This window comes from Suncus etruscus, chromosome 12 (assembly GCF_024139225.1).
Source record: "Suncus etruscus isolate mSunEtr1 chromosome 12, mSunEtr1.pri.cur, whole genome shotgun sequence".
NCBI classification, from domain to species: Eukaryota; Metazoa; Chordata; class Mammalia; order Eulipotyphla; family Soricidae; genus Suncus; species Suncus etruscus.
Genome location: NC_064859.1, coordinates 86474264 through 86488377, shown reverse-complemented (window position 1 = coordinate 86488377; position 14114 = coordinate 86474264).

Genomic DNA, 14114 nt, shown 5'->3' with positions numbered 1-14114 from the left:
CAGATTCTATTTTGCTCTTCTGTCTTGGATCAGGTCAAGAATACGGTTACCATGTATAATTGTGACCAGGTGGGAAAGCAGACTATAAATCTTAGGCTAGACTAAGTTGATCAGGTGACAGCAAGTATAATAACCAAAAATGAAATAAGCCAATTCTTTAATGTAAGTAATTCATTTCAAACTCCATATTCATTGGCTTCATATAAAATTGGGTGACCTAGGGTCCCCACCCTGTGTGCAATTGATATTTAAAAGAGTAGTTTTAAGTATCCACCTGATAATGTTTTCAAATTGGGAGGTAGAAAGGAATGTTTCAGCCAAAGTTAAAGAGAAAGTTGTTAATTCCTGTTTTTCTGCACCTGTTAATAATGAATAACAATGGTGAGAATGGTCACAGTGGACAAGGGTTAATTTTATCTGATGATTTTTATAGTGCTGCTTACTCCATTTGGGGAATTTTCCATGTCTTGTTTATGTGATCTCATAAGAACTGTGCAAATTTATTTTCAAATATGGTTATTGAGGTTTTACCTTAGAGGACATAAATACCTTCTTCAATATTAAGTTCAGAAAATAAACAAATATTAAAAATAAGAATAACCAGAGCAAATTATTAAGCTCACAAAGCATTAAAGATGAAGTCAGAATAGACACGCACTCCCTGGGCCAAGAACACTGTCTTCTTCCTATACTCCACACACAGCTTGTTATTAATGCCAACAAAAGATACACTTTCAAAGTTGGAGACTAATTTTTTTATTTAAACAACTTTATTACATGCATGATTGTGTTTGGTTTTCAGTCATGTAAAGAACACCACCCATTACCAGTGCAACATTCCCATCACCAATGTCCCAAATCTCCCTCCTCCCCACCCAACCCCCGCCTGTGTTGGAGACAGTGTCCTGTCAAAGATCAATTTTTCTGTCTTCTGTCTTTTATGCGCCTTTCACCTAAGGCTGCCTACCTGCAGACTTTGCTGTAAGCTTTTGAGCTAACAGGAAAGGTATTTCACAGCTGAAGGAGATTTTCTTTGAAGCCAAAGAGAAAAGTGAACACCCCAATGCCAGTTCCAGATTTAGGCCACTCCCTTTAGCTTCTTTCCGGAGTTAATAGCTACGCTTCAAAAACCTGCCCCTTCACAGACTGATGTTAGCTCCAGATAAGCGGGCTGCAGATCCCACTTTGGAGACATAAGGTCTCCCTCCCCTCTGAATATTTTACTGCCTTTGTTCTATAACCTTCTCGCCAAAAAGTATGATTGACATGTCCTTTTTACCTGCCCATTTCTCCTCCTCTATATAAGAGATGCTGGACCAATATTTTACCTCTGATCGGATATTTCGCCTGAGGTCTTCATTACTAACCTCTCTCAGATTTTTTACAGGTGTGGTTGTTCTTTTAACCCAGCCAAATAAAGGTGCGGACGTCCAAGAGCCTCCCAGCCGCTTCCCCGCTGGCCGGGCCCCTCCGGGGGGCTTTAGAACCCCGCAGGCCTGTACTCTAGAAAGGCTTATTTCTTCCTGCTCTACATACCCCTTGATTAATATAAAATGTCCATCTTTGTCCCTTACAACCTTCCTGAGTATAAAGTTTGCATTATCTGATATTAGTATGGCCACTCCAGCTTTTTTTTTTACCATTTAATCAAGTTTTATTGATTTTTCTTAATATAATTTTTATTTTGATCATAGTGGCTTACATATTGTTGACAATAATATTTTAGGTACATATTTACATAAAATCAGGGGGGATTTTATGGGTGTTGTTTGCTTGGATAATTTTTCTCCAGCCTTTATTTTGAGTCTATGTTTGTTCTGACTATTCAGGTGCATTTCTTGTAGGCAGCAGAAGGTTGGATTGAGTTTTTTGATCCATTTAGCCACTCTGTGTCTCTTAACTGGTGCATTTAGTCCATTGACGTTGAGAGAAAGAATTGTCCTGGGATTTAATGCCATCTTTATTGTTGGCTACCATGACTGACTCAGTGGTTACTTTTGCAAAACTCCCTGCCATCTTTTCAGTGCTAAGTGCTGCTTTGCTATAAGCCCATATACCAACAGGAAAAAGGCAACCTTCAAGTAATAAGTAACTTCTCAGCCTAGGGGAGGAAGACACTGCCTGATACCATGGAGCCAAGTCTCCCCTTAACTTACATTCCTGAGTTAAAAGCTAAATGCAACAAAGCTTGCCCCACCATAAACCTGCTGAGAGTTCTAGGAAAGTGGTCTGCAAACCCTACTTTAGGGTCATAGGGCAATTCCTTGAAAACTGCTGACTTAGGAGTGATTGTAAAATTGTCACTGCTTCTCCCTCCCTTCTGGAAGATGATTTACTGCCTTTGTTTCATGGCTTTCATGCCAAAATGTATGATTGACATCACTTTTTACCTGCCCCCTTCTCCTTCTCTATATAAGAGATGCTGGACCCTAATAAAGTCGCCTTAGACCGGTTTAATCGCCTAAGGTCATTATTACTAACCTCTCTCAGATTTTTTACAGGTGTGGTTGTGCTTCTAGCCCTGCTAAATAAAGGTGTGGTCGTCCGTGAGCCTCCCGACTGATTCCTGCTGGCCGGGCCCCTCCGGGGGGCTTGCAGGACCCCACACTTTATATCGAAATTTGTTGTGTCTTTTGGTTAGTCTTGTCTTAAATTAGGTCTTTCAGTTTTTCTTTTAAGACTGGTTTTGTGTCTGTAAAGTTTCTGAGCTGTTTTTTGTCTGTGAAACCATGTATTCTTCCATCAAACCGGAAAGTGAGTTTTGCTATGTACAGTATTCTAGGTGAAACATTCATTTCATTCAGTCTTGTCCCAATATCCCACCACTGCTTTCTGGCCTTGAGTGTTTCTGGTGACAGGTCTGCTGTAAATCTCAAGGATGCTCCCTTGAATGTAATTTCTCTTTTTGATCTTGCTGTTTTCAGAATTCTGTCTCTATCTGTGGGATTCATTATTGTGCCTAGGATGTGTCTTGGGGTATTTTTTCTGTGGTCTCTTTTGGTTGGTACTCTTCGGGCATGAAGGATTTGATCACATATATTCTTTAGCTCTGGAAGTTTCTCTTTAATGATGTTCTTGACCATTGATACTTTCTGGAAATTTTCTTCCTTGGTTTCTGGGACTCCAATGATTCTTAAGTTGTTTCTGATGAACTTATCATAGACTTCTATTTTCATCTGTTCCCATTCTTTGACTAACTTTTCCATTGTTTGTTCATTTGGTTTAATTTTTTTTCCAATCTCTCTTGCTGTATGGAATTGTTATTTATCTCATCTTCCCCAGCACCAATTCTATTCTCAGCTTCTATTATCCTGTCCCAGAGCTTATCCGTTTTGTCATTCACTTCGTTTACTGAGTTTTTCAGGATGTTAGTTGACATGTTATTTCAATTTGGAGTTTTGTGATTTCTGTCTTCATATTTTTTTGGTTCTTGTTAGTGTTCTGTTCAACTTGATCCATTGTTTCTTTGAGTTCTTTGAGCATCTTCCATATTGCTTGTCTAAAGTCCTTATCTGAGAGGTTGATTAGTTGTTTGGTCATTATCTGGTCATCAGAATTGTCATCTTCATTCTCTATGTTGCTGGTCTGCGTTGTTTCCCCATTGTCACACTTGTATTGTGGGTTTTTCTACGTGTTGTGGTGGTATTCATTGGCTAAATGATGTATGCAGCCACACTCCTCTGGCTCCACCCTTTCTGGGTGGGTCGACTTGCCTCCACGGGAGGGGAGTCCTCCATGGCTGAAGCCTCTCATAGGATCAAATCTTAGGCCTGATCATGCAGCAGAGAAGACAGTCCGGAGAGAAATGCTAGGCTTCAGTAATCCAGCACAGTTCTTAGTGTGATTTTTTCTTGTTACGATGGTGTTCTTTCCTTAGAAATAGTGCACGGCCACTCCACTTTGCTACACGGCCGTGCTTTTCTGGAGCCTCTTTTTGGCCATCTCCCAAGAGTTTCACGCGACAGGACAGGAGACAGACACACACAGGCAGCACTCACAATTTTTCACAGCCGGGCCCCACTGGGCAGGCGTCGGAAACTAATTTTTTTATTTTCTTTTTGGAGACTAATTTTTGGGATATGCAGATTCCCAATAAACAAGAGGTCAGGTTTATTTTAAGTAATCAATTTAATTTCAGAGACTAGAAACTTGGCCAATTAAAATATTTCAATCACCCAGCTCATAGAACATAGCTGTTTTTTTCAACCCCATAAGAGCAATAATTCGCTTTTTATTCTTGGCTCATTCTTAGAGCAGTAACAGTAAGATGAAGAAGGGTAAGTGCTACTATGACACACCCATGCTCATACCTGAGTTTAAATTAAGACCATTTAAGAACAGGTAAGAACATTTAAAACATTCTCATTTCAAAATCAGGGTGTTTGTAGTATTACATTTATTTTTATGGTATCAGACATGGAAATCAAATCAACATGCTAACTAATAGTAAGTCTGTTCAAATTCTAATTAACTCCCAAATGAATGGAACAGGTGTCTTAACAAAAGAGAACCATTCAAGATAATGATTATATTCTGATCCTTTCCATATAATACAAACTTCGATAATAGTTGACCATTTTTGTGCACATGTCCTATGTTCCTCATTCAGTACCTAGGCTTAATATGTTACTTTAATTAAATAAAACTTCAGCACTAAATTAATTAATTAAATTATGTTTTTAAAGAAATATCTGCTTTACCAAAGTTTATACTTGTTTGGGTTACCAAAATCTTAGTCTAGAATGGAAGAAAATGAAAAGAAAGATGAAGGCAGGCTATAACTGAATCAAGGAAGATTTCTATGAATTAAGGCAGACATTGGTCTGGTAAACATATACATATATAGAGAGAGAGATGAAGAGATTATTATTTGGAAAAAATAAAAGTTGCCTGAAAACTCTCCTTCTGGAAAACAAATCTCAGATCATATCAAAGTTATAGATAAACTTTCTTAAAAATTTTAATGTGCATAGAATACTTTGGAGATTTTATTAAAATAAAGTTTTGAATTCATTAGACTAGTCATAGAGCCTGGTATTCTGCCTATCTTCCAAGTTGCTAGTACACAGATCTTGCTTCAAGCAGCAGAATTATAGAAAGAAAAAAAAACCTGAAAGATCCATACTAGTTAAGAGAAAATAGAAGATATGTCATCTCCAAGCACAACCCAAAAGACAAATTTTCAGCCATATTTTGAAGAAAACATAATCATAGGTCAATATCTTCAAAGGCAAAGTGTATTTCCAATTGTTTGTCTTCACTTAATAGCTGGATATTAAAAATAGTTTATGCTCTGTTCTTATGAGGCAGTCAATCCTCTGTCCTTTAGTTTAAGTGCTATCATGGACAGTAATAAGTAGAGGGACTCTAGAGTTATATGAGGTACCTTAAGTGATGTTTTCCATTATCTCCTTACCACTTTCTCCCTCAAAGTTTTATTTTCTATAAATAACATCTTTTCTTAGTTGTAAAACTGAGGTGAACTGAACTCTTCTCTTTATTAATAAAAGAAAGCTATCACATTTAAAAAGAACTCAAATTCAAGAGATTAACATAGCAAAACATTTCTTCTTTGCCTCATAGTTTAATAATGGTATTTGACAGGTAACTTATGATTCAGAAATCATGGCACTATGATTCAGAAATCCAGAATCCAAGCACCCATTTCTCTAAATTTCTATATATTTTCAGAATCCTCCCATTTTAGCCTGTGGCTATCGTGAGCATATAGAAAAACATAATAGAGATATTTTACTATCTGTGTAGAGAAGTGGCACATGTAAATTGAACCATTCAGCAAAAATGTTACATATGTATGCAGTATGTTTTTGATAATTACAGCTTAATACTTTGGTTCTGAATCACTTCTAAGGAGACTAAAAATTATGGTCAAGACAAAGGAGAGAGAAGTTTGCTTAATTTTTTTGTTTGCTTCTCTCTTTGTTTTTAGACCATTTTTAATGATGATAAGAAATTATTCCTAGGGCCAGAGAGATAGCATAGATGTAAGGCTTTTGCCTTGCAAGCAGAAGGATGGTGGTTCGAATCCTGGCATCTCATATGGTCCCCCCGAGCCTGCCAGGAGCGATTTCTGAGTGTGGAGCCAGGAGTAACCCCTGAGCACTGCCAGGTGTGACCCAAAAACAAAAAACAAAAGCAAAAAAAAAAAAAAGAAATTATTCCTGATCCTACTCAGGGAACCATATGTGTCAGAGATCTAACCAGGGTTAATTTCTACATTCTTTTTGGGAAGACTTCTCAAAATCACTTTCTCCTTAAAGCTTTATTGAACACTTTGCTTAAGCCCAACAGATAACTAATTACTCAATCACCACAATGCAAGCCACATTCTTCACTCAATTACTTATTTGTATACTTGCCTAAACAAATAAGAACTGTCACCATGCATTTCTTCTTCACATGGCATATAACAGTAGGCATTTAATTTACGTGATCTAAAACATTGACATCTTTGTTGGAAAGAGGTGTTTATTTTTTATTTAGACATGTTTGAAGTCTCCTGAAGGTCAAAAGTAGGGTTCCTAAGTGCCATCTCATCTTTATTCACTCATTCTTGCCAGCACCAGTTCTTAAACACATTCTTAGACTGAACCAGGGGAATAGTAATCTATGGCCTTTCATCTATGTGATTGACAAATAGAGTGCTGATGATATTAGAAATTAGGAAAAACTGTTGTAAATAATCCTGTAAATAATTTGGGGGCACAGGAAGTTTTCTCATTGTTTCCCCAATATGTTTCATAGACAACTAGATACCACACTTAATTTGAATGAATAATGGCTTGCATATGATGACAGAATATAATCTTCCATCATTTCTTGTCTGCAGAAACCATTTTGCTTCTCAGAATAGTTTGGAACTACAGTGTGTGTCTTGAAGAGCTCTGTAGAACAGATAAAGAGAGAGGTCTGCTTTTTCCTTTCACTCAATGCTGAGTAAAAGATGAGAAACCTGTCTTGCAAACCACCTTTCTCAATTTAGTTACACCAAGAAATCAAATAAATGTGTGTTTTATCTTCTTAATCTCATGAATTCCATGCAAGCTCAGTCCAGTGACTGACTGTGACAAGCCATCAGAAATCTCTTCTTAATTTTATATTTTCGTTATTTTACAATTGCTTGATAAATGATTACATCTGACAACTTTTAATCCATGTATGAGTGATCAATGGAGATGAGGGTTTTGGAAGAATCCTATGTATATTGTCCTTCTCTGTGCTCATTCCTTTACCTGCTTTTTAATCAACAGATCTGCCATACACTGACAGTCTTTCATTACCTGCTCTATTCAAAGTGTCAGGTTTTTTTTACTGCTGTTACATGATAAACAGTAAAGATGCAACCTCTACCACAAAAACAGATTTATTAATAAAAAGCTGACATTTTGTACTTTTGCAGAATATCAAAGTAATTAGTAACAACAATAGAATGATTTTCAATATGTACAAAGCAAAATATCATATTGATTCAAGCTCAAAGCTTTCTCTAAATAACAGGTAAAAAATTCATCTACTGGATTTGGTCGATTCTTTTAAATAACAGGTGAAAAAAATATACAAGTAAAACTGGTTTCAGTGCCCTTCTCCTTGGATTGTCTGCATAAATTACAAATTTGCCAACAGAATAATTGATAGACTGAAAACATCAAGATTTACTTTGGGGGAGTGGGGGAAAGCTCAATAGCAGAATGTCTGCCTTGCAAGCATGAGACTGTTTCATCTCAGGTATGACCCCACATCATATGTGATCTCAACAGCACTGTCATTTGTGGTCTCCAGCAAAACAAGAGTTTGTTTTTAATTGCCACAACTCAGTGTATGTGTGTGTACATACTTAATAAAGTATGTAAGCAATGCAACACAGCAAACAACCCCTTACTCCACCCTACTAGTCATAGCAACAAAAGTAAGGAAGGAAAAGAAGAGAGTAAATACCAAGGGATTTTATATTGTTTTCTGATATGTGTATATATGTCTATATATGCAAATATATATCACCAAACTTTGTGGCTAGATTTCATGTAATATGTAAAAGCAAACAATTCACTATGGAGTAAAATAAAACACTTAAATAATAAAGTAAAAAAATTAAATCTTAGAGTCAAAAAGCCAAAAGGTGAACCAAAAATTTTTCAAAGAGATGTATTAGTCCAATTTTTACCCCTGAGGCAATATTATTCCTACTGTCAGTCTCTCCTAACTCCCATAATGTTACAGATGACTCACTGAAGCTAGTGAAGAGAACTTGATTATCCTGCAAATAAGAATTTACAATGGATCAAAAATTCTTCACCCTCAGGTGTCAATGCTTTCCCCAGAGAGAGTGCCTTCATTTACTCATGTGTTAATTCAGTACCTACTGTGTTCAGAGCACTGCTCCAGGCATTGAAAAGTTAGTAAAGAACAAACACTAACAATATAAATGCCTTTGTGACTTTTTGTCACACTCAGAAGCAGACCAGACATAAATAAGCAAATAATTTGTAAGGGACCCATGCTACATAAAAAAGCAGGATAAATACAATAGTTTATACAGGTGGATGGGGAAATAAATTGCTTTGTTTTTAATATAAAAGAAACCTTATTGATAAAGTGATAAATGAGGAGGGTCTGAAACAGGAGAAGAGGGAAGTCATGTGACATGTCTAGAAAGAATACTCTAGATACCACATAAATGCCTGCTGCACACTTAATTTACTCTGATTTTATGGCAATCAATACTTTATTGAAATGTCTTTCATGTTTCTGTCAGACTCAGCCACAGCTCATGAGCAGCTGTCTCCATGGCACCCCATTTCTAAGAGGGGCCACTTTGGAGTCGCTATCCTCCTTTATATTCAGCCTCAGTACAACTGTCCACCTTCCTTTTCTTCTCTCCTGTATGTGGTTTATCTCAAGACCCCTCATTATAGATTAGCTCAGGGGAGTCAGACAGATTGTCTCTCCCGTTCAACATCTGAGACTCACCTGAGGCTCATCTTGACCCAATATTTACTCATGAATTTTTGAGTTCTCCCTTCTGAAATCATTCCGTAGGAGAAAGATAGAGTAAATGGAATGTCGAGATGCAGAAGACAAAGAGGATCTGAGCCTTAAAATAAAGTCAAACAGGAGTTATTCTGTTTTATATGCCAAGTGACCACTCTGGGCGAGGCATCACACTAGACATGTAGAGGAGTGAGATTCCCTATTCTCCTACTGATCACAGTAGAGTGCTCTTTGCCAAATGGAAATACCAGGTTTCTGAAAGGAGCATCATGGGACTGTTCACGCAATTCTAATGCAAGTCCTCAAAGATAAATTTTGAGTATTTGGCATTGGAAGGAAGGCAACATACATCTGGCATGTGTGTGTTTCGATGTAGCTAGAAGAAATAAAAGAAAAATACATGATTTATCATAAGGTGTTGACTGCTTGGTTACTAAGAAGAGATATTAATGTGTTTTTAGGAAGTTATATAAAAGTGCATCAGGTAAACCACAGTTCAAAACTACAAAAGAAGATTATATACAAAGTTCTAATTCTTGTCTTCCAGTCATTTCTCAACATTCTACCCATTTTCAATAAGATAGATTAGGCACATGTAGTCGAAGTGTACACATAAATTGGGGTAACTTAGCAATGATTTTTGTTTGCTCAATTTAGCAAAAATAAATGTCTGTAAATTCTTTTTTTTTTTGCAAAAGTAGGAGGCTTTCTACATTTTTACAAATCCAGACTCTAATTAAAAGTACCTAATTATAGGAATTAATTAAACAACTTTCATTTTACTATTAATTATAGTAATTAACCCATATTTATGTATTAAGCCTTAATCTATTTTAATCCTATATACTCACTACTTGGTAGAACTTGTGGGAACTGAATGATAACACCATTTGCTGCTTTAAAAACCTTTTTTCAAACTACTTCCTCCAAACCTGCTTCACTATCTGAGAATCTTGCTCTTCCTTTTACATTACTTGTATCTAAGGAACACTGTCTCTGTCCCTCTTATTTCTGTTTCTTTCTTTCCACTCCTCTGCTCATTCCTGTTAGTATTCCATGCATGTAAACTGCTTCACCAAGCTTCAGTCCTGTTAAGTTTGAAGTAAATATGTAAAATAATATATTCAGATATTAGCTTTTCTGGTTGAAAAGCTCTAATGAAAAAGGAATACCTGCACCAAAGCAGGAATATTAAAGTTAGCAATGGAGGTGTAGCTCTGCCTCTATGGCAGGCCTAATTTTCCTAAAAAAAGATCGGATTCAGATAAGGTATAGTTTTCAGTAGTCATCATTTATTTGCAGGCTCACTAGCAAATGTATTATTTATTTATCCCCTTGTCAAATTATTCTCTCTGATGTGATTTTGAACATTCTGAGCAACATTAATCCTGAATTCTTACATGCAAAAATCTAGAATTTTCTGTGCAGAGCCATTACAAGTTTCTCTCAGAAGCAGCAAATGGAATGTCAGGTCTTCAGGGGAGTGGATCTTTCTAATAATCATCCCTTGCAAATCTCGAGAATGACTGCATGACCAGTCAGTTCCTGAAGCAGATGATGACAAACTGACTTCAGAATACAGAAAAATCTTTCCTCCTCTTGCCCAGGATGTATTTAGCAGACATGGCAACTCACAGCAGAGGTCAATATAGACTCTGTGCATCAGCTTATGAGAAGTGTTAATGCATTTAATGGTGTAATATTGAAAATAACCCACTGTAAATTAAATAGGTTAGGGAGCAATATTTTGTACCTTTTGTTGAAAATGGGTTTTCACTGTTTCTCTCCCACAATATATATCTCAAAGTTTTAACAAAGTCTACTATGAGTTCAGAGTTTATAGTCTGGAACAATAACCATGACTTTGTATGGCCCAAATTTGGGTGAGAGCCTACTTATATATTATTAAATATGTTGCCTATGTTTCAAGGGTTCGCATTCACATTATTGGATATGTTCCCCTTCTTCCTAAGAAGCAGATAAGTTCTTCTTGACTCTTGAGCAGTATAAGTTATCAACTAATATTACAGGCTACTAATTTTACTAGAGCATGGTATGTTTTTCCTGTAGTGTAGTGAGTTTTCTCATCAAACTTTAGTAACAAAGCTTATAAATTAAATATGCAGAATAAAATATTTAGATATTAGCTTTTTGGATGAAATGCTATAGTGAAAAAGGAATACCTACCCAAAACAGAAATAAGTAAATGGTGAATTTGATGCAATGCTGGTTACTTAAAAGGAAATAGAGGTAGAGGAATATCTGCTACCTGGTTAAAAATATTTCCCATCTGTTAGGTTGATAATTATTAAGTTTGACTATACTTTGCCATGTACTGTTTTTCCAAGCTTGTGGGTATCTTCAAAACATTTGCAGTATGTTCTAGAAATATTCATTGACATGACATTTGAGCTCAACCACTTTCTTTGTTATTCCAGATAGTTAACCCATCTTCAGGATCTCATAATTTTTTTATCCATTTTATCAATGACCATTATCTTTACTTGTACCATCTAAATCATGGTGCTCCAAGTATGGCATCTTAGATACCTACATTGGCTGAAAAATGTGCATAAAATCTATTTGCGTAGATGTTATTCTTTGTTCAAGTCATGTATTGGGTCCCTATGAATTTTTTGAGAACAATCAAAAGTATCTTGTGTATAATGCCCTTACTTAGGGAATTGCAATATGGTTCTAGAAGTTCAAAAAATATGCTGTAAACATGGCTGAAATTGTACAACACAATGTATTAAGAGGAGTGAATCCTGACAAGATAGATGTGTGTAAGGAACAGTTGGATAAATTTGCAAGACAGAGTGGCAAACTGGAAAGATTTTTGAGCAATCTGCAAAACTGCTGAACAGTAGACAAACTTCAGACTTAGCTATATCAACTAATATCAGATCCCACTGTAACTGTGTTTATTCCCATTATTCAATGAGATATGCATGGTCAATGTGCTCTCATGACTTTCCTGTTCATTGTAGATGTTATCTGTGACATGATACCAATACCAGAGATATTCAATATGATGACTTTAATGTTGTAGTGTCTTCAGCATTTTTAATGTGATGTTGGGTGAGATAATAAACCATTAACCCAAATTTGGACACATTTTATGATTTCTTATATTGGAATTCAGGCTTTACCTATGGCTACTGTAAGTGCTATTGGCATAGAATAAAGCAAGTCTCAGGTCTGTTTGCTCTAGAAGATCATCAGACAAGGCCTCTTTGAAACTGAATTAAGTCTGGGCCTTCCAGTTACTAGTGCTATCATTTTGAACCAATTTACACCCATTAGGACTCAATTTTCTCATCATAATATAGTTTTATACTGGTCTCATCAGGATGTTAAGATTATAAAAATAGAGTATATTTTACATATGAAAGAAAGTCTTAAACACATTGAAGTGTTCCAAAAATCCTTCATATTTCAAAGCCCATTTCTATGAGAGAGAAAATATTACTATTATTAGGATGAATTCATATTGTTAGGCATATATGTATGTAAAATGTATATATATGTAAATTCATATGAAAAACTAGAAATCAAGTTCAAGTTTAGATTTAACTTATATACCATGGTAATGGTGGTTCTTGGAATTGCTAAAAAAAATTGAAAAGTAGAAGAATGAAATGTATAGGACAACAATGCCTCAAATCATCTCTGGCAGAGTTATAAATCCCTGTGAGCCTTATAGAAAGTATAAGAGATGGTACATGCTGTCAATTTGGAACAATGACCTACTCAAATCTTGCTCACTGAACTTGCTTACATGTTCCCAACATAGCCACCAATGCCCTTAGAAAATTTCTATTTATCAACTTCTCTTCTAAGAAATAAATCAGCAGTCATCTAAAAGACACCTGCTTTGTGAGTTTGAGATGGTTATATTCTTAGATAAATAGGAGGAAAAAGGTTTTCTACAGAGTGAATTTATAAAAGCTCTGTCACCTCAGTTACACACTTAAGATTTAACTATCTGAGGTGAATTCATTATAACTCTATTCACTTTGAAACAAAATGTCATTTCTCATGACCCAATAAATGAAGTGTAATTACTGAAAGTACATAAATGATAGACCTGAAAATTTTCTCTTCCCGATCATGTTCATGACAAGAAGCAATTTCACCTAACTGAATAACTGATAACTGTAGAAAAACACCTTGAGACAGACCAAACACTGAGGACACAAAGTTGACACCAATGATCATGTCAAATAATCAGTCTTTTGAGACATCACTGGATGTCTGACAACTGGTAAAATTCTAATGTGAGTTTTGCTGTCCCTTAGGAAATATTTAACTTACGATGAAATTTATTTGACGAGACAAAAACAGAGTAAATATGACTTCAGATGCCTAGCATGGCTTCTTGCTATTAAGCCAAGGGCTTTGACACTTTTTAGTGTTACTAAAGAATTCCTCTAATTCCTTCTTTTCAGGAATTTCAGTCCTCTATGGTGCAAAGATAATAAGTAAACAATCCTCTGATTGCCTCTAATGAAAACATTTATAAAATTCTTCATAGATAGTCAAATGAAGTCAAGTGTACCATTCTAAGTTTATCCAGGAATCACAAAGTCAGTCCTTTATCTCTTTCAGCTTTGGATTATTGAATGCACAATTTTTAAGCATTATTAGAGGGGGAAAAAAAGTCCTGTCAAGCACTTCTTGCAAAGAAAATCTGCTTAAATGACGTTTTATTCTTAAAATGATGCCAATTCCCTTTCTGAAATTGTATGCATCCGTCAATGATATATGATTAGAAATTACGAGGCCAATTTTCCAAAGGTGTTTGTTCATTTTCAATTGAAAAAGTTCATGCAAATCAAGGACTTTCATATGCAAATGACTATATGTGGATGTAATTAAGCTTCTCCAATACCTGGATTGAGTTTCTAATCTGCTATACAAATAAGTGTGCAAATATGCATTTGTGCTTTTAGTTCCACTAAAAAAATATTAGTGTCCATATGTGTGATGATTGATAAAAAAAGAACCAACAAAGGTCACCTATTATTTTCAAGATAATATTTATTTCACCAGCCAGTATACACTTTATAAACAGCTTTGTCTCTCTCTTCTCACCCCCTTCT